The 22,608-nt window shown below is 37.8% G+C and overlaps 1 protein-coding gene across 3 annotated transcripts in view; it reads right to left on the reverse strand.

The window, feature by feature from the left end:
- The window catches only part of LOC145508636 (uncharacterized), a 331,084-nt gene extending 311,586 nt beyond the window's left edge, over positions 1-19,498 (reverse strand). For all 3 annotated transcript variants that reach the window (XR_014055489.1, XR_014055490.1, XM_081495654.1), the window contains exon 1: positions 19,446-19,498. The gene's annotated coding sequence lies outside the window, so the exon portion shown is untranslated. The remainder of the gene's footprint in view (positions 1-19,445) is intronic.
- Positions 19,499-22,608: the final 3,110 nt, after the last annotated feature.

Consider the following 22,608-nt stretch of genomic DNA (forward strand, 5'->3'; position numbering starts at 1 on the left):
AGGGAAGAACTGGGCTTCCCTGATACCTCAGTTGGTAAAGAATCCACCTGCAATACAGGAGACCCCAGTTTGATTACTGGGTTGTGAAGATCTGCTGGAGAAGGGATAGGCAACCCACTCCAGTATTCTTGGGCTTCCCTTGTAGCTCAGCTGGTAAAGAATCCACCTGCAATGTGGGAGACTTTGGTTAAATCCCTGGGTTGGGAAAATCCTTTGGAGAAGGGAAAGGCTACCCACTCCAGTATTCTGGCCAGGAGTATTCCATGGACTGTATTGTCCATGGGTTCGCAAAGAGTTGAATACGACTGAGCAAATTTCACTTTCAAGGAAGAACTAAAAACAATCTTGGGCACCCTCTTAAACCAGTAGGATATCAAGACACACAGCCATTAATGTCATCTGCTATGGACTGAATGTTTCTGTCCTCCCCAAAAGGTATACTTTGAAATTCTAACTCTCAAGATGATGTTACAGTGAGGAGGGTATTTGGGGAGGTGACTAGAGCATTAGAGGGCAGAGCCCTCATGAATAGAATTAGTGCTTCTTTATAAAAGAAACTCCAGAGAGCTAGCTTGCCCCTTCTGCCATGTAAGTTTACAATAAAAATGCTTTCAACCAAAACCAAATGTTCAAGCATCTTGATCTTTGACTTCTCAGCCTCCAGAATTGTGAAAAATAAATGCTTGTTGTTTATAGACTACTCTATTCATGGTATTTATGTGTTATGTGACTTTCCTAATAATTATCTTTGCATTCCAGGAATAAATTTCACTCAGCCATTTTTTAAATTATATAATTCTAATATTTTATTTAATAAAACATTAAAATATTTGATTACTATGCCAAAGTCATTAGTTCTGTAATATTATTATTATGTTTAAGCTTAAGTGTTACAGTTGTCTCAGAAAAATAGGAAGATTTCCATCTTTATTCTCTGTCTGGAACTATTTTTATGTCATTGGGCTTTTCTGATTTTGTCAATTTAGTTGAATTCTTTTTTGAAACAATCTGAGCTGCGTAATTTCACCAGCTCAATTGACATGAGTTTGATGAAACTCGGGGAGGTAGTGAAGGACAGGGAAGCCTTGTGTGCTGCAGTCCATGAGGTCGCAAAGAGTCGGACACGACTTAGTGACTGAACAACAACTATTTTTTTCATGAGATTTTTCATTAATGCTTATATCTTCTAATGGTCTCTTTAAGCTTTTCCGTAGTCATTTGTTTTCCTAAAAGATGAATCTACTTCTTTAAATGCAAATTTATTTGAAAAGTGGTATGCAATGTGGTCTTTATAACTTATACTAATTTATTCTCTTTCAGTGGCTCTTTCCCCCCTTGTATTTTGATATATTAGCCACATCTGCTGTTTCTATTCTGTTTTTATTTTTCTTATTATCTTCCTAATATTAAATGTTGAATTGATTTTTGTTCTTTTTCTAGCTTTATAAATTGGTTTATTTCATTTTTTCATTTTCGTAAACAGTATTATTCTTTGTCCACCTGACTAGTCATATACTGAGAGTGATGCCATGTATGTTCCCATTATTAAGTTTCTATTCTTTTTTTTCTGTCCTCTCCATTGTTTCTCTTGAGCATACATGTTTTCTCAGTTACTTATAACATTTAATGATATCTGGCTTTAATTCTGCTTTGTCACAAGCAGCAATACAGCCAATGCTTTCTAATTACTTTTTAAATTCCTATATATCTTTGCCTTTCCCTTTATTCTCAGATGATGAATCACTTTGTTATGGAAGTATCTCTTAGATGCAGCATATAGTTGAATCTTACTCTGTAAGCCATTTAAATTTTTATTTAAAAATTTTCATTATTGCTGCTGCTGCTGCTGCCAAGTCACGTCAGTCATATCCGACTCTGTGCGACCCCATAGATGGCAGCCCAACAGGCTCCTCTGTCCCTGGGATTCTCCAGGCAAGAATACTGGAGTGGGTTGCCATTTCTTTCTCCAGTGCATGAAAGGGAAAAGTGAAAGTGAAGTCGCTCAGTCGTGTCCGACTTTTAGCGACCCCATGGACTGCAGCCTACCAGGCTCCTCTGTTCATGGGATTTTTCAGGCAAGAGTACTGGAGTGGGGTGCCATTGCCTTCTCCGTTTAATTATTGAGTTAAGTCTATTTCCATAAATCAATATGACTGATACTAGTCTCAAAATGCAGTAAATTTTTGGTTAAAATTATTTTTATTTTATTTCCTACTTATCTTTTTACTCATAATTTATTTTGCTTTTACACTTTTAAATACTTTTAACATTTAAGATATATCTTTTCTTCTAACAACTACATTTATATTATACTTTCTCAGAAAATTTTCTGTTTCTTGATTTCTTATTTAACCAACTAGTATCTGATCTACCAGATTTTCATGCTATCATTTGAGTCTCACTTGTTTTCTAATGAACTCATTTTACTTTTCTCTTTCTTTTCTCTTTATGAAATTTATTATCTTTTTTGTCATAGCATGTAACATAACATTTTCACAAAAAAAATTTTCACTTTATGTCAACCTGTTTTTTAGTATAAAATGTTTTAAAATACATTAAATGCTCATAATCTTTTCCATTAGTCATTTGGTTGAATCAAGACGATCCATTAGAAAACTGCTCAAGAAGGGCTCACAAATACAAGTATAGCTTAAGTTATTTTGCACTTAAGATCCTTTTTCTCTTGGCTTTACCCTAGAATAATATCTGACAAGATACCAAATTCTGGATTCCCTTATATTTCTTTGAGATTTTTGACAATGCTTTTCTATGTTTATCTTGTTTGCATGTTCCTATTGAGATATTTGAAACAGACAAGTATTTGTTTCCTGTCTTGTTAATTATTTGGACCTTATGCCAGAAGGTCTTGAAAATTTTTCTTTATGGCACTTGGAAATTTATCTTTTATCTGATAAGATGACTTGCTTTAAGGTAAGTATAGCCTTGTGTCTCATTGAAATGACAAAATACTGCCTACAATATAAATGAATCTGATTTTCAGATATATATAGTATTCCGATTTGTCATTTAGATAATGTCATATATCTTCCAACATGAGATGTTCTAAGCATGTCTGTCTTTGACTTCTTCAGGGATAGGATCCATTTGTTTGCCACATTCTTCCACTTATACACAGGAAGTAGGATAACAAGCCTACGTTCAGTTTTGGCTTCTTTGGTTTTCCAGATCACTGAAATTACCTGCCTACACTGAATAACATGGTCAGTTTTTATGCTTTTATTGTCCCCCATAAATTTGACTCTTTGTCTTCAATTTCTAAAACACTCTCCTAAGCATCACATATTTCAGAGTATTGGAGATGATATCTTAATGATCATTTACTCCACTGTTTTCAAGCCAGCATTGTTTTAGAGACTTCTAACTTGAAGTAATAGACTGGGTGTGAAGAGTTCCCTCTTCACCTCTTGAAACAAGCTCTTTCATCTTCTCTCTCTCTTCCTTGGTTCCACATAATATTAAACTTCAAAAGGTAGGTTTTATGTTACCACATTTTGTAAATCACCTTTTACTCCAAAGTTTTCATTTTGCAGAAGACCTATGAATTAATTTAATAAGACAGCAATAACTTCTTCATACTGAGAACTTGAAAGAAATAGAGAGATACACTATATTTTAAGATGGAAAAACTTGAAAGCACAAAAGACAGAAAATGTGCATCTATTAACTTGTTTGAACAATTGAATTTTGACTAGTAATGGATAAATCTTATAACTGAACAAAATTGCTCTAAGGTGACATAAAAAATATGACGATTTCCTAGAGTTTTGATCATAGAAACAGCATGATTCTATGTAGGATTTACATTATTATAAGAGTATAAATCTATAAACACTTTAAAAACTTCATTTAAATATATAATTATCTGATAATATAAGGTTAAAATGTAAAAACTGAATAACAGTCTTATGTGCTTCTAGTACAGACAACTTCCAAGGTGCCATGCCTGTATCTAATTATCATTACCCAAACTCTTCCTTTTCTTGCTTTAATTTTCTCACTCCTTTCTAGGCCACTTGCTTAGAAAACTTGCTCATCTTAAAATCTATAGCCACACATTACCTTTCCCGCTCCCCATAGTTCTGGATGTATTAGACCAAATTGTCCTCAAACTGTCTCCAACCTCGCATGAATGACTTTAAAACCTTTAGGTAGAACACAGAGTGACTTTGTGTCTTATTTGCCCTAGGCCATCTGTTTTACCCCCATCAAACTTCTCACCCATAAATGAAAGAACACAGTCTGATCTATGTGACCAAGGGGAAAAGTCAAACAAGATCATCAATGTCCAGTGCTGTTAATCTTTGTTTTCTCTACTTCCTTTGTGTAAGGTAGGTCAAGTGGGAAATCTAGGGAGGCAGCCCTGGTGTATAGTATTCCTTCCAGAAATAATAGTCCCTATTTTCCTGAGGAAAACATTGAGATTCAAAAGTATCTTTTCTTTAAATGTAGCAACACTTTTTGTAGGCTTACCAAAGCACTGGAAGAGTAAGCAGCTCCTTTTAATGTGTGTACTAGGGATGTTATACCTGTGCTTCCTCTCACATATTTAAGCCTTCTGTTCATATGCTGTGTTTTATTGATCTTAGGGTTGGGTAAGAAAAAGAGGCTTGTTGGCCTTAATTACAATTATAGGTGGTTGAAACAGTACTTCTGCAAGTAGTGAACTTTAGAAAAGTGGATCCAGATTCTGTCCACTGGAAATATATAATACATTCACATCTATTTCCCTGCTCTGTCAGCTGAAAGACTCCAGAAACAACGATACTCCCATAACAAAGAGCATACCTAACACTTAGACTTTGGTTTCTAATCATGTTCTCTAATAAAAGGAAGAAGTCCTTGGAGAAATGACTGATTTTAGGAGCAGGGCAGCGAATAAATAAGTTGAGCCTGGGGCATCTTGTGGTGCCAGAAAGTAAGGAAGTGCTCAGATAACAAAACAATGATGGTATGTCAGAGACCTTGTTATCAAATGAAAGAGATCCCAATAGCCAAAGCTGGAAAAAAAAGCGTGCTTATGAGGAAAAACATACATTTTAGGATAGAGACAGTGTCCAAAAAAACAATATGAGTTCAAATAGACTTTTTGGAATATTATCTATGGAATGAGTGCAAGTTGCTTGAGGCAAATGATCTTATCTGCTTCGCCTACCATTCTATCTTTACTGTTTTTGTCACCTAGGTTGATATAAAATAGGCATTTAATAGTATACGCTGAATTTTTAAAATTTTTGAATTTTTAAAAAGAGATTTAATGCAGACATTAACAAATATTAGTTCTTGTCCATCTATACCTAAAGCAAAAAAAAAAAAAAAAAAAACTGCACACCTTAATGGTAGAATTTTTAGAAGCACTGGAAATAGTTTGGTCACACTGTTTTGAACTGCCTACCTTAAGGACAGGGTAGATGAATAGAAGGATACCAATATGTCTTTGTTTCATTTACATATACATTCATTGAGCAACTTTAATAACTAATCTTGCTAATAAATGTCTTCCCAATACCAGATGTCTCACAGAATATCTATTTAGATACAGCACTTAATCCAATAAAAACACACATACTATGTTCTGAAGTTCCCTGATCATGAGGTTTATGCAGTAGGTTTGTTAATCCACTAAATCTGTAACTTAGTGACCCTTTCCTGGAAATTCTAATCTACTTTAATGGTGTGATCCCAGGAATCTATTACATAAAAGCACTCAGATTATTCTTGTGACTGTGCATATTTGAAATACACTTCCATATGTGAAATGTTTTTATGTGTTAAGCATCTTCCTGGCTTCCATTTCAAAAATGAAAACTAAGAACATTCTCTAATACCATAAAGAAAAATAAACTCAAAATGGATCAAAGACCTAAACATAAGGTCAGACACTTTTAAACTCTTAGAGAAACATACGCAGAACACTCTGACATAAATCACAGCAGCATCTTTTTGAGTCCACCTCCTAGTGTAATGAAAACAAAGACAAAATAAACAAATGGAACCTAATTAAACTTAAAAGCTTCTGCACAGCAAAAGAAACCATAAACAAAATGAAAAGACAACCCACAGAATAAGAGAAAATATCTGCAAACAAAGCAACCAACAAGGGATTAATCTCCAAAATAAACAAACAGCTCATGCATTTCTATGTCAAAAAGTACAAACAGTCCAATCAAAAAACAGGCAGAAGACCTAAACAGGCATTTCTCCAAAGAAGACATACAGAAGGCCAAAAAGCACATGAAAAGATGCTCAATATCACTAATTGTCAGACAAATGCAAATCAAAACTACAATGAGGTATCACCTCACACTGGTCAGAATGGCTATCATCAAAAAATCTACAGACAGTAAATGCTGGAGAGGGTGTAGAGAAAAAGGAATCCTCCTACACTGTTGGTGGGAATATAAATTGGTACAACCACTAAGGAGAAAAGTATGGAGGGTCCCTAAAAAACTAAACATAGAACTACCATATGACTGAGCAATCCCATTCCTGGGAATATATCTGGTTCAGTTCAGTTCAGTCACTCAGTCGTGTCCAACTCTCTGCGACCCCATGAATTGCAGCACGCCAGGCCTCTCTGTCCATCACTTCAGAATTCTTGCCTTGAGAACCCCATGAACAGTATGAAAAGGCAAAAGGATAGGACACTGAAAGATGAACTCCCCAGGTCAGTAGGTGCCCAATATGCTAATGGAGATCAGTGCAGAAATAAATCCAGAAAGAATGATGGGATGGAGCCAAAGCAAAAACGATACCCAACTGTGGATGTGACGGGTGATAGACGCAAAGTCCGATGCTGTAAAGAGCAATATTGCATAGGAACCTGGTATGTTAGGTCCATGAATCAAGGCAAACTGGAAGTGGTCAAACAGGAGATGGCAAGAGTGAACGTTGACATTCTAGGAATCAGCGAACTAAGATGGACTGGAATGGGTGAATTTAACTCAGATGACCATTATATATACTACTGTGGGCAAGAATCCCTTAGAAGAAATGGAGTAGCCATCATGGTCAACAAAAGAGTCCGAAACGCAGTACTTGGATGCAATCTCAAAAACAACAGAATGATCTCTGTTCGTTTCCAAGGCAAAATATATCTGGAGAAGACCATAATTTGAAAAGATATATGCACCCCAATGTTTACTGCAGCACTGCTGACAGCAGCCATGACGTGGAGGCAACCTAAATATCCACGGATAGAGAATGGATATAGAAATATGGTGTTTATATGTATAATGGAATATTAGTCACAGAAAAGAATGAAATAATGCCATTTGCAGCAGCATGGATAAACCTAGAGATTATCATACAAAGTGAAGCCAGAGAATGACAAATACCATGTCATTCGTATATGAAACATAACTTTAAAAATGATACAAATGAAGTTATTTACAAAATAGAAAGAGACTTATAAATATTGAAAACAGTATAATGAGCAAATTTAAGTAGACCCTTCACTTTCTCTAAAGAGAAAACTTTGCATTCAGCTTTAACATACTGGTTTTTATCAAGACAACCCTTTCTCTGAAAACTAGAAAAATTAGACTTAAAAATACATATTATAACTTTATATAAATACTTATACTTTTGTATTACAGAGGATTATATAATATACACACATATATATGTGTGTGTGTATATAATTTTTGATATTATCTGAGAATGACCAAAGAAGCCAGGATCCTAGATAACGGAGGAATATATTGAAATAAGTCCAGCATTCTATGGGACTTTCATCCTTGAGATATTAGCCTGTATGTAACAAGCAAGGGGGTCTAGAGACTGAGACGATGAGCAGGAAATTGACAATTGGAGAGAAAGGGGAATTAAATCATAACAAAAAATAATTTAAAGTTACCAAGGGACAATGAAAGATATGAATTACTTTTATCCCACTGTAAGTTAAGACTACCTGCCAGAGTTTCTCTTTCAGAACCAGTAAGAGCTAAAATTCTGAAATACCCTATAGTGATATACACGATATGATGACCAACTGCCATTCTAACTTCTACTACTATTCTCAGTTCAGTTCAGTTCAGTCGCTCAGTCATGTCCAACACTTTGGGACCCAATGGACTGCAGGACGCCAGGCCTCCCTGTCCATCATCGACTCCCAGAGTTTACCCAAACTCATGTCCATTGAGTCGGTGATGCCATCCAACCATCTCATCCTCTGTCGTCCCCTTCTCCTCCTGACTTCAAAGTTTCCCAGCATAGGGGTCTTTTCACATGAGTCAGTTCTTTGCATCAGGTGGCCAAAGTATTGGAGTTTCAACTTCAGCATCAGTACTTCCAATGAATATTCAAGACTGATCTCCTTTAGGACGGACTGGTTGGATCTCCCTGCAGTCCAAGGGACTCTCAAGAGTCTTCTCCAACACCACAGTTCAAAAGCATCAATTCTGCTGCACTCAGCTTTCCTTATAGTTCAACTCTCACATCCATACATGTCTACTAGAAAAACCCTAGCTTAGACTAGATGGACCTTTGTTGGCAAAGTAATGTTTCTGCTTTTTAATATGCTGTCTAGGTTGGTCATAACTTTCCTTCCAAGAAGCAAGCGTCTTTTAATTTCATGGCTGCAGTCACCATCTGTAGTGATTTTGGAGCCCAAAAGAAAACATAAAGTCTGTTACTATTTCCACTGTTTCCCCCATCTATTTGCCATGAAGTGATGGGACCAGATGCCATGATCTCAGTTTTCTGAATGTTGAGTTTTCAGCCAACTTTTTCAGTCTCCCCTTTCACTTTCATCAGGGGGCTCTTCAGGTCTTCTTTGCTTTCTGCCGTAAGGGTGGTGTCATCTGCATATCTGAGGTTATTGATATTTCTCCCAGAAATCTTGATTCTAGCTGTCATCATTCTGTCATTTTTGAGATTGCATCCAAGAACTGCCTTTCGGACTCTTTTGTTGACTATGATGGCTACTCCATTTCTTCTCAGGGATTGTTGCCCACAGTAGTAGATATAATGATCATCTGAGTTCAATTCCACCATTCCAGTCCATTTCAGTTTGCTGCTTCTTAAAATGTCGACGTTCATTCTTGCCATCTCTTGTTTGACCACTTCCAATTTGCCTTGATTCATGGACCTAACATTCCAGGTTCTTATGCAACATTGCTGTTTACAGCATCAGACTTTGCTTCTATCACCAGTCACATCCACAACTGGGTGTTGTTTTTGCTTTGGCTCCGTCTCTTCCTTCTTTCTGGAGTTATTTCACCACTGATCTCCAGTAGCATATCGGGTACCTACCGACCTGCAGAGTTCATCTTTCAGTGTCCTATCTTTTTGCCTTTTCATACTCTGCAGAGTTCATCTTTCAGTGTCCTATCTTTTTGCCTTTTCATACTCTTCATGGGCTTCTCAAGGCAAGAATACTGAAGTGGTTTGCTATTCCCTTCTCCAGTGGACCCCGTTTTTCAGAACTCTCCACCACGACCCATCCATCTTGGGTGGCCCTACACGGCATAGCTCATAGTTTTACTGAGTTAGACAAGGCTGTCCTCCATGTGATCAGATTGGTTAGTTTTCTGTGATTGTGGTTTTCAGTCTGTCTGCCCTCTAATGCAGAAGGATAAGAGGTTTATGGAAGCTTCTGGATGGGAGAAACTGAAGAAGGGAGCAACTGTGTCTTGTTCTGACGGGCGGGGCTATGCTTAGTAAATCTTTAATCCAATTTTCTGTTGATGGGTGGCGCTGTGTTCCCTCCCTGTGACTTACCAGAGGCCAAACTATGGTGGAGGTAATGAAGATAATGGCGACCTCTTTCAAAAGGTCCCATGTATGCACTGCTACACTCAAATGTCCCCAACTGACAGAGTCAATTCCTAGGCAGACTGATATGAAGTCCAGGGTTCCCAAGGAAAGAAGGGTCTGGGGCTCTCAAAGTAGAGATAGAGGTCTGGAATTCTCAAGGAGGAGAAAAGGACAAACGTTTTTATTTTCCTCTACATTCCTTAGTCTTAGTCAATTACACACTCAGTTCAAACTCTGTACTAGGGATTATACAACAACAATGTATCCTCCTGGAGGATAGTTTCTCCTTCCTGAAAACCTTCTGACTAATCCTGAAATCTTAGAATGTATATTATGGGAGTAGGTCTGGTAGGATCTTTCTACTGTTAAATTCTAACCCTGTTATCCTAATATGTAAATTGTGGGAGTGGGTCTGGTAAAATTTTCACAAACTTGAGACATTCTTTTGATTCATTGTAATAACTAATTGAAAGGTATATCACTCCATTGCTAACACTAGCAAGGGGGCACTCTTTCTGCCCCCTTGTGATGTCTATGTCAGAAGCTTTCTCTATCCCTTTTATACTTTAATAAAACTCTATTACACAAAAGCTCTGAGCGATCCTCATCTCTGGCCCTGGATTTAATTCTTCTCCTCTAGAGGCCAAGAATCCTGGCGTCTTTTGTGGTTCAGAAACCTTTCACAACCCTGCAGCAGGCCACCACTGACCCACGCCTCCGCTGGAGACTCCTGGACACTCCCAGACAAGTCTGGGTCAGTCTTTTGTGGGGTCACTGATCCTTTCTCGTAGGTCCTGGTGTGCACAAGGTTATGTTTGTGCCCTCCAAGAATCTATTTCCCCAGTCCTGTATAAGTTCTGGCAGCTCTATGGTGGGGTTAATGACGACCTCCTCCAAGAGGGCTCATGCCATGCCCAAGTCTTCTGCATCCAGCCATACCCAAGTCTGCTGCACCCAGAGCCCCTGCCCCTGTGGCAGTCCACTGCTGACCCATACCTCCACAGGAGACACTCAGACACAGTTCTGTCTCAGTCTCTGTGGGGTCTCTGGGTCCTGGTGCACATAAAGTTTGTTTGAGCCCTCTGAGCGTCTCTGGCAGGAATGGGGTTTGAGTCTAAATGTGAATTCGCCCCTCCTACAGTTCTGCTGGGGCTTCTCCTTTGCCCTTGGACATGGGGGTATCTTCTCAAAGTTGCTCCAGCTCCACGCAGCTGCTGCTACAGTGCCAACCGTCCTGCTGGGGCTTCTCTGTCCTTGGACGTGGGGCTTCCCCTCACAGCCCCTCTAGGGCCACACAGCTGCCTCTCCTTCAGCCAAGCTAATACTCAAGTCTCTTTGCTGTTACTTAATCATGCCATGCTCTAGATCCCAGCCTAAGGACTTTTACTCTAGCTCCTCCCTTTGCTTAGAATCCTCTTCTAGCAGATAAATGTCTGGCTAAATCCCTTACCTCTTTTAAGTCTTTGTTCAAATGCAAGGCCCTCAGATTATCCTGATTATCTTATTTGTTACTACACACATTCCTGTTTCAACACTCCATTTAACCTACTTACTTTTTTAGAAATTAATTATTATTTTCTAATATTCTATAAAATTTACTTCTTTATTAGGCCTTAACCTTACTATGTGTTTCTTCTAGTGGCATGTAAGTTTTACAAAGACAGAGATCATTGCTTAAATATAGATTATAGTCCCCTTGAATAGGGTTAAATGCACAAGTAGGCATTTAAAGTATTGCTGAGTAAACTGCATTATATCAATTCACGTGCAGAGTGGAGAAATTACTTGCTCAAGACACACATATTTTGAACATAAAAAACAGGAAATAAATTCATAACTTCTTGATCCAATTCCCCTTCTCTTTACACTATTACATATTTGATTTCTCTTAACAATCATGGACAACGATTTGGGTTTCCCTGGTGGTTCAGATGTGAAGAATCCACCTGCAATGCAGGGGATCTGGGTTTGATCCCTGGGTTGTGAAGATCCCCTGGAGAAGGCAACAGCTGCCCACTACAGTATTCTGGCCTGGAGAATTCCATGGACTGTATAGTCCACGGGATCACAAAGAGTCAGACATGACTGAGCAACTTTCAGGTTGTTTGTCACTAGGGATAACAGAGCTGCACTGAAGTTTTTCTAACATAGTCTTTCCTATCTATACCAGAACTGGAGTTGGTTTGCATTAATTAGAGAGTCAAGGGTGAACAGAACTGAGGAGATCAAAGAGTTCAGCTTTACCACATGAAACCCAATTCTAAAAAGGAACACAGGTACATTCTGTCTGGATAAAAGACGTGCATCCTTTTCATACTTTTCACATATTCCCTACAGAGAGAAGATTGGATTTCATTTTATCAGTCAACTTCTTTAAGGAGCCTGCAATGAAGCTGTCAGTTTACCTCAAACTCTCTTCCTCCACCCTACAAATACTCAAGAAAAATAAAACATTGATTTAGAATTGATGGAAATAAAGAAATAAACGTTTCTCTCATAATTACTAGAAGAGAAAATGGAACATGAAATTTGTATTCACTTTTTAAGGTGTGATCACCTTCCTAGATATATAGTCACTCCTGATGGACTATGGATTGACATACTGCCTTACACACCACATGTCCTCTGCTCTTTCTTATCAGAAAAGCACATTTTTTTAAAGACTGGAAAGTAATAACTCATGAAAGATCACCTCAGAAGAAAGTGAGCATAGAGAAATAATAAATCTCCAAATGGAGGCACTTTTCCAAGTACACTTTGTGAGGACTGGCACAGTGTGACCCTGGAAAATGAATCACACTGACTCCATCAAAGCAAATTCCACAGCCAACAGAGCAAAGGGAAAGCACAGCCCCTGAGGGCAGAGATGGGGAACACTGTGTCCAAGAAAGGAGACAGTGGGAAGAACATTAAAAGTGGGGAAATCATAGGAAGGGTACACAGTGATCTGCCAGGTTGTTCCTGGAACTTTTGGAATACTGAGCATTGTGTTTCCATTTTTGCATAGTGTCCTGGTACAGCAACTTAGCATTTAGAAGGTTTGTGGTAGTTGAACTTCTTGAATGAGTAGTAAAGTTGCAGTCTAGTACAATTACATATCTAGCAGATATGTACATAGAACAATGATAGGCTCTGAACATATCATTCTATCTGAACATAGAACAAAGTGGCATATACCTCTCCCCTAACAGGAGAGAAAGATTTTTATAACACAATAAAGGAATGAGAATCAATCACAGCTACTTAGAGAATAAATCTCCCTTAGATTTTATGGGAAAAGAACCATTTAGGTAAAACATAGAGAGAAAGATTTTTTAAGTCTGTATCAGTCAGGTGCACTAGCACATTGAAAAGTGCTAAGTCTCTCACACACAATTCCCTTTATTAGAGAGAAGGGAGAGTTTGGCAGGCTTAAGAATTCTATAGTGGTTATATAAATACAAAGAAAGTGTGTTTACACCAATGATTTAATAATGAGCTAATTTTTCACAATATTTTAAATATCATACTTTGTTTTATAACCAGAGGTCCCCCAAAAATGTAGGCTATGGAAAATCAGAGATTACAGAATAAAATCAGTTGATGTATATAGCTACTGACATAAAAGCTGTGGAGCAACTCAGAACCACTTCAATGAGTACTTCACTAATTATCAACAGGGTAGTATCATGTCCTTTGTATTTTTTTTAATTGAGGTATGACTGACGTATTAGTTCCAGAGGTACAACATAAAGATTCAATATTTATACATATTGAGAAATGATTACCACAATAAGTCTAGTTAACATCAGTCACCACACATAATTATTCTATTTTCATGTGATGAGCACTTTTAAGATCTATTCTTTTAGTAACTTTCAAATATGCAATACAGAATTATTAACTATAGTCATCATGCTGTACATTACATTTTATTTTATTCATAACTCAAAGTTTATATCTTTTGACCCTTTCACCCATTTTGTCCACCCTCAACTGAGCTCTTTTTTTTGTCTGTTTTTAGATTCCATATATAAATGATATCATAAAGTATTTGTTATTCTGAGTCTGATATTTCACACTGTGGGGTGGCCTCGGTGGTGTTAGTGATAGTCAATCAGTTCTGGCTGACGCTTTGCGACCCCATGGGCTGTAGCCCGCCAGGCTCCTCAGTCCATGGAATTCTCCAGACTAGAATACTGGAGTGGGTAGCCTTTCCCTTCTCCAGAGGATCTTCCCAACCCAGGGATCAAACTTGGGTCTCCCGTATTGCAGGTAGATTCTTTACCAGCTGAGCCACAAGGGAAGCCCTGAATAGTCATATTGAGATCCAATTATCAACCAATTGTCAACTTGATGACAACTTGACTACATTAAATTTCCTCTAGTCCCCCGCTCTTGAGAGGCTAGTGGTTAATTCTCACAGGAACAGATACTTATTTCAGATGTGGGTTTATAATTCCAGCTTGCAAAACCTCAATCAACACTACTATCCAGGAGCTTAGAGGGTACCAGGTTCACAATCTTGGGACTCTACACAACATATTAGCCACTCACATTCACAGCAAATGTGTCACTGGAATGAGTTCATGACTATGGGTTACAATTGCATATCACAAACAGTACCAACCAGAAGCTGCTGACATTCTTGAGCACTGGAATAACCTGCTGAAAGCACAGTCTAAGCACCAGACTGTAGACAATGGATCCTTCAGAATATAGCATACACTGAATCAAGAGACCACTATACATTACTGCGTCCTCAATAAAAACAATACATCAATCTTCTGATAGGAGTTGTCCCACAAATCATCTCTCCCAATGTACCACTGGGGACTTTATACTTCTCAGTCCTTGTAACTCTGGACACTGTGCTTACAAGAGGTACTGGCCTACAAAGCACATTCTCACAGAGTCCCATTGAACAAAAACTAAAATTATCACTTGAAACAAAGGACTCTGTGTCCAAGGAACAGTAATCGATAAGAAGAGTCATTTATTTTGGTTGGAGTAATTGACTCTAATCAACTGGTAGATGTGTATTTACAAAAAGCAAGGACAAGAAGAAATATGTATGAATCTCAGTTAATCCACATGGATGTCACTTGCTACTACCTCTCCCAATTGTGACTATAAGCGGTAAGTGGGAATCTCCACCCTGGGTAATCTATGTTTACCAGAAGCTCCAATACCTTAGGAATAATGGCTTGACTTACACCAGCAAATGAGACATTGAGACCATCAAAATTGGTCATAGTCAGCGTAGCTGAGATAAGTGGAATTAATATGGATTATAAAAAAGGGTGACACCTATGCAACACAAACAGGGAATCATGGCAGCCAAAGTTGTATACACAATTTGGATCTTCCTTTAAGAAAGAACTTGATCAGCTATGAGGAGTGCCCATACTTGGCGGTCATCAGATTCAATGACTTTCAGATCCACCACAGGGGCTGGGTTGAAACAATGCTCTTCTATGGTTCACTGAGGATTTCTCAGAGGTTCACTGAAGTCTAGGGTCTCTTTATCCTATATTTCTCACTTTTCCATCTCCTTTCATATATGTCAGATGTCCATCAGAGCATAGCATCTTTCCTTAGCTACTTGTACTCACTCTCCATTTTATCTTTCAAGGCTGCTCACCAGTAAATCACTTGCACTTTTAATCTCTGTCTTGATGCCTGCTTCTCTAAGTACCCAACCCATACATTAACTAACTTATCAAGTTACCATATACAAGATCAACATATATAAAAATTCAACTTATCTCTATAGGAAAAAAAAATAATACATAAAAATAAAAATCTAATATGAAACCATATCCAACAACACAATAAACAAAATTATTTAGGAATAAGTTTCTCAAAACATAGGAAATATTTCTTTACCAAAAGCTATAAAATGGTCTTAAACAAAATTAAAGAAAATCTAAATAAGGTCAGGAATACTCCAAATTCATGATTGGAAGACACTGTTATGAAGACATCAGTTCTTTCCAAATAGATCTATGAACTGAATGTAATCCCAATCAAAATTTCTGGAATTTCTTTGCTTGGGTGTTTATAATGGATTCTAAATTTTATATAGAAATTTGAAGGACTTATAAAGTGAGAACTTTACAACAGTGCATTTTTATTCCCCCAACCCCAGCCGTTCTTTGTGCTCTTGTCAGATACCTTACTTGTATGTATTATAAGAATTACAATACAGTATTAGTTTTGATTTAGACAATTCTAAACACTGTGTATGGGCTTCCCTGGTGGCTTCCTTGGTTATAAACACTGGGATTTAACAAACAAGGAAATGAATAATGGATAGTGGGAACCAGGTTTCTCATTGATAAAGTGTTAAAGTAGATACATGCGAGGGGAGAAACTTAAAAAAATACAGTGTCACATGGTACTGGATGAGAGCTGGTGATATTAGTAGATATTCAAGTTATATAAATATATATATATATATATATATATATATATATATATATATAGAGAGAGAGAGAGAGAGAGAGAGAGCCAGTATTCTATCCTCACAAAAACTTATAATCCCATGTAATTAGAAAAACACTAGACAAATCCAAATTGAGGATATGAAAATCAGATGGTCATCTCAATAGATGCAGAAAAAGCATGTGACAAAATTCAACATTCATTCCTAATTAAAATGCTCAAAAAACTGGGTACTGAGGTACTTTATTACTTTCTTCAACATAATAAAGGCCATATATGACAAGTCCACTGCTAATATCATGCTCAATGGTGAAACTGAACATTGTTTTCTTTAATAATGGTAACAAAGTTGCCTACTTTCACCACTTTTACTCAAAATAGTACTGGCAATCCTACCCAGAGCAATTAGGCCAGAAAAAGAAATAAAAATCATCCAAAAGAGAAAGGAAGAAATAGAACTGTTTCTATTTGCAGATGGCATGTTGTTATATACTGAAAAACTTAAAGAACACACCAAAACAAAAACAAAAACTGTTAAAATTAATAAACTTATTTAGTAAAATTTCAGGAAAAACTATGAATATACAAAAATCAGTTGCATTTCTATACTCTTAACAACAAACTATCAGAATGAGAAATTAAAAAAAAAATCCCAATACAATTGCATAAAAAAAAAAAAAATCTAGGAATAAATGTAACCAAGGAGGTGAAAGACTTCCACACTAGACACAATAAAATACTGATGAGAAAAACTGAAGACACAAATAAATGGAAAGATATTTCATGTTCTTGGAAAGGAAGACTTAATATTGTTAAAATGTCCATACTACCCGAAGGAAGCCCTACATATTCTACATATTCAGTGAAACCCCTCTCAAAATTCCAATGGCATTTTTAAGATACAAAAAAATAAATAAATAAAACCCTAAAATTCATATGCAACCACTAAAGACTCCAACGAGTCAGAGCAATCTTGAGAAAGAACAAAGCTGGAAGCATCACACTTCCTGATTTCAACCTATCAATATATTCCAAAGCTATAGTAATCAAAACAGTATGGTACGGGCATAAAAAAGACACATAGACGAATTAACAGAATAGAGAGGTCAGAAATAAACTCACTCATATATGGTCAATTAATTTATGACAAAGGAGCCAAGAATACTTGGGTCTGTCTCCTAGTGACAACTGTCATATCTGTGGGTTTTTACAGTCATATCCTTCATCAGAGTCATCATGTAATTTACTCTTGATATTGGATGACATGGAATTTATAACCAATAAATCAGATTATCAGGGTTTAACTGAGCTAAGAAAGATCACTCAGTCTAGTTATAAAAGTTTATAAACTAAAAAACAATTCAAAGTCAGGAAATGAAAGAAAAGTCAGTCAAATTGCTTAATTACAGAAATGTAGAGAGTACCCAGATCTCTAGCCTCTAAATACAATGGTCTTTTCAAGTCTCATGCTCTAAGTAATGAGGAAGACTCAAATATCCTGGGGTGAGAAAGGTCATTACAGTCGGGAACTACAAAAAAGTTACAAACTCAGGGATCACAAAGTTGACAAAAAAAAAAAAATTCTGAAATGGAGCAGGACCCTATGGTCCTTGCCCACCCCAACTCCCCCATTCCTCTGTCTGTCTGGTGTCTGTGGAAAACTTTAGTCAAAGAATAAGTTTAATCAGAGAAATGCAAAGTGCAGAAACAAAGGAAAACAGTCAAAGGAGACCAAATAATAATAATGTAGTCACTAAGCATAGTCAAGGACCATTAGTCATTTTTCAAGGGCTATAGATAACATTCTGAGCCACCTCCTGTGAGCTGTCTTGTAGACACTAAAACATCAGGGTAAAGAAATTAACTACATGATGACCGGACTGTACCCACAACATAAGCGGCCTCAATTCTGAGAACTGGCCTCAAAGAAATGGGAACAAACAGACCTTGGAACTGAAGATCAACTGTACCTAAAATAACCCCAAGATGATGTTGGTCAGATCATCAATGACCAATTTGTCAGAGCTGATTGTGCTGCTTCTGCATGTAACCCCCTCCAAACTGTGTATAAAAGCTTCTGTCCCACTGGTTGCAGTGATGGGGGTGGTGGTGGGGGGAACGCCAGGAGGCAGTTGGCCTTTGGACAGACATTTGCCCTCCCCCGCAGTTGCCAGCATCTGAAATAAGCAAATTTTCCTTTCCACCAACTTGGCCTGTTTATTGGCTTTAGAGCAGCAAGCAGCCCAACCTCACTCATCTTTCGGTAACAAGTCTAGTGATTAATTTCACTGTTTTCAACATCCTCTGGTAACTCAAAGGATTAACACAAGGCCCAGTAAAACTGTTTATCAGAGAAACTGGAAAATCAGAAGTAAAAAGGACATATTTATCATTAATGAGATGCCATCATTGACTGTTGGGAAATAAAACAGAAATATCAAGGACATCCAATTCTATCAATAACACTTCGGCCGTTCCCTAGTAGATGAATCAAGAGATCCAGAATTACCTTCTTTAAAGAGTCCCATCTTCAGCAGATTGACTTCCAGCTCCACCTGACACATTTGGAAGGCCTAGTCTTCTCGACCTCATTAATACCTCAAGAACAGCAGGAATCAATTTAGAAATAACAGGACTAGAGAGTTTAACAGACGAGTTCCCAGTAACTGTGAAGCATGGCCCTCAGAAAAAGACTCAGTGCACAGTACTTCAGCAAAATGACAGCTAGGAATCATGCCCCCTGCCACTCAGCACCTTCAGCCAAGAAATGTCAACTTTAACAACAATCTGCACATGAAAAATAACCCTCTCAAGAATCTGGAATTCCAGGTGAAGGTCGACCAGCACCTTGGTGAAGCATAGTGATAAGAAAGGGCGCACTGAGGAGAGTAAGACAGAGAAATTCATAGTAGCCCCATACTCTTCTCCCACGCCCATGCAGCTCATGGGAGAAGCAGAGTAAAGTGAGCACTAGAATCCACTAAGGACTCCAGAGCTGGCTCGCCCCAGCATCTGATCCCCTCCTGAAGCCTTACGTGTCTCCCCGCTGGCGCCAGGAACTCAAGCCCTTCCAACCTTATGCCAGTGCTGGCCAACTCTAGCCACCCCAGGCAGCTCCTGCAGCCTCAAAGGCGTACCCTTGTCACCAGTTTGCCAGTGGGTTCCCCATGAACCAAAAAAACCGATTCACTCACCACCTCCCTACTCCTGGTCCTCCCCCTGACCCACCACCCGTTACCTACCTCCTCCAGTGGCCCGAGTCCTCCTCCTCAGCACCAATTTCCCAGAAGCCTCCACAACCGGAAACCCACTCATCAGGAAGTCAGCCTTCTCCGGCGACCCAGGCCCCGCCCATGGCTGTGCCCCCTAGAGGTTCCTGGGAATACAGGTCCCTGTTGCACCCAGGCCCCAAGCACATGGGCTCCTGTGAACACAGGCCCTAAGTTACTCTCGTGTCCAGTGGCTCCAGTGACTGTAGGTGGCATCCTTGGCACCAGGCACCTGGCAAGCTGCACTAATTCAGGCCCCAGGTTCACCCAGCCACCTGCTGGCTCCAGTTCCCCTTCCCTCCTCCCACAGCTCTCAAGGTCCAGGCAGCTTCCTCAGCTTGCAGAGAGCTGTGTGAACTCAGGTTTTTGGCCCACTCTGATGGCTGTGGTCACTGGTGGCTTCTTGGCTCCAGGAAGCTCCCATGAACTCAGGTTCTCAATCCACTCCAGTAACTTCAGGCTCCCAAAATCTCAGACAGCTCCAGCAACTCCAGGCTTTGGGCCCACCCTGTGGATCTCCCATGGGAACAGACCCCTAAAGGACCCCTATGAACCCACATCCTGTCTTGACTCAGCACTGCCTAGCTCATGTGACACTGGTCAGCTCCCGATGGGTTCCAGCAAATTCAGGCTCCTGGCATATCTCAGCAGTGGCTAGTTCCTGTGGTTCTGAGGACTCAGGCTCCCAGACAACACCAAGGGATCCAAGTTAGGGGGGGACCTGAGGAACACAAAATGAAAATCCACAAAATGAAAAGGCAATCTGTGTAATGAGAGAAAATATTTGCAGACCATATGTCAGATAAGGGGTTAATTTTCAAAATAAGTAAAAATCAATAAACCTAATAACAACAATAAATAATGAAACAACTTGATTAACAAATGTGCAGAGGAACTGAATAGACAGCTTTCCAAAGATACAAATGGCCAACAGGTACATGAAAAGGTGCTCAACATCACTAATTATCAGAGAAATGCAAATCAAAGCCACAATTAGATATCACCTGACACCTGTCAGAATGGCTATCAATAAAAATACTAGAGATAACAAGCATTGGTAAGGATGTAAAAGAAAGGGTAAACTTGTGCACTGTTGGTGGGAATGTAAATTGGAGCAGCCACTATGGAAAACAGGATGGAAATTCCTCAAAAAATTAAAAATAAAACTACCATGAATGTGTGTGCTTAGTTGCTCAGTTGTGTTCGACTCTTGGCTACACCATGGATTACAGCCTGCCAGGCTCCTCCCTTCATGAGATTCTTCAGGCAAGAATACTGGCCTGGGCAGCCATTCCCTTCATCAGGACTTCTTCCCAACCCAGGGTTCAAAGCATTGCAAGCAGATTCTTTATCATCTGAGCCACCAGGGAAGCCCAAAACTACCACATGAGCCAGCAGTCTATCTTCTGGGTATAAACCCAAAAGAAATGAAGAGATAGCTGAACCACCTTGTTCATTGCAGCATTAATCACAATATTCAAGATTTGGAAACAATGTATTATATGTGAATACATTGAATATACATATATTTGAATGTTATTCACCTATAAAAACAAGAAAATTCTGTTATTTGCTATTTGATATAACATGGATGGATTTTGAAGGCATTACACTAAGTGAAATGAGGCAGACACAGAAAAACAAATACTGTTTGACATCATTTATGTGTGGATCCTAAAAAATGTTGAACTGGAAGAAACAGAATAGAATGGCAGTTTACAGGAACTGGGAGGTTCAGGAAATAAAGAGATACACATCAAAGGATACAAACTTCTAGCTTTTAAGATGAATCCATTCTGGAGATCAAATGTATAGCATGGTAAGCAAAGTTAACAATACTGTATTGTATATTTGAAAGTTGCTAAGAGTGTAGATCATAAATGTTTTCATCACAAAAATGAAATGGTAATTGTATTAAGTGACAAATATATTGATGAACCCTATGGTGATAGTTTTCACAATTATATAAATGTATTGTCACCATGTCATATACCTACAAAATAGTACATGTCAATTATATTTCAAAAAAGCTGGAAATTTTTTTTAAATAAAGAAGAAATGGACGAATTCCTTAAATAACATGCAATACCAAGGTTTTTTCACAAATAGACAACCTGAAGAGTCCTATACCTACTAAATGAATTGACTTTTCTTTTCTAAGAAAATTAGTTACCTAGAAAACTTTATTAGAAAATTTTACCTAACTTATAACAAAGAAATAGTATCAATTCAAAACAAAATCATGCAGAATACTGAAATGGGCGGAATGTTTTCCACATCTTTCTGTGAAGCCAGTTAGATCATAATCTAACCACAGAGACATTACAAGAAAAGAAGACTACATGCTGATATGCTTTATGATCATTGATTACAAAATTGAAACAAAATTTTGAAAAACTGAAGTTAACAATATATAAAGTGATACAGTGAAGTTTGTAAATACAAATTGTATTTAACATTTGAAAATCAGTTATCCAACGTAGTAACAAATATCAAACTAACCAAAAAAGGTATGATTATCTCAGAAGATGAAAAAAGAAATGGACAAAATTCCAAAGCTAGTCTTGATTTTAATTAAAAAACAAAACAAAACAAAACAAAACAGAAAACTAGGGGTAGAAGGGAATTTCCTCAACCTGAGAAACATCTACAAAAAATCTACAACTTTACATTTAACAGTAAAATTCAAAATGTTCCCTCAAGATATTAAAAAGGAAAAAAGATAACACATGTTCAGCTCTACTTTTTATTCAACATTATTATGAAAGATCTAGCCAGTAATCCAGCAAGAAAAAGAGATAAAGTTTACCCAGATTGAAAGGAAAATGTAGTTTGGCCATTATTCAAGTATAACACAACTATCTATAGAAAATACAATAAAATGTACAAAAAACCCCGCCAAATGATGGTTGAACATCTGGATATTCATATACAAAAAAGTGAACTTCAATTCACTCTCCATACTATATATAAAATTCACATGAAAAGGCTCTTAGATCTAGATGTAAGACAGAAAACTAAGTTTTAATATGAAAAAATCTTTATAACTTTTTACTTACGAAAAAATGTCTTAGCTATGACATCAAAAGTATGATACAGGAAAGTAAACTGATTTATCAGACTTCATCAAAATAAA

This window comes from Giraffa tippelskirchi, chromosome 6, assembly GCF_054371585.1.
Source record: "Giraffa tippelskirchi isolate mGirTip1 chromosome 6, T2T-mGirTip1v1.2.pri, whole genome shotgun sequence".
Lineage (NCBI taxonomy): Eukaryota > Metazoa > Chordata > Mammalia > Artiodactyla > Giraffidae > Giraffa > Giraffa tippelskirchi.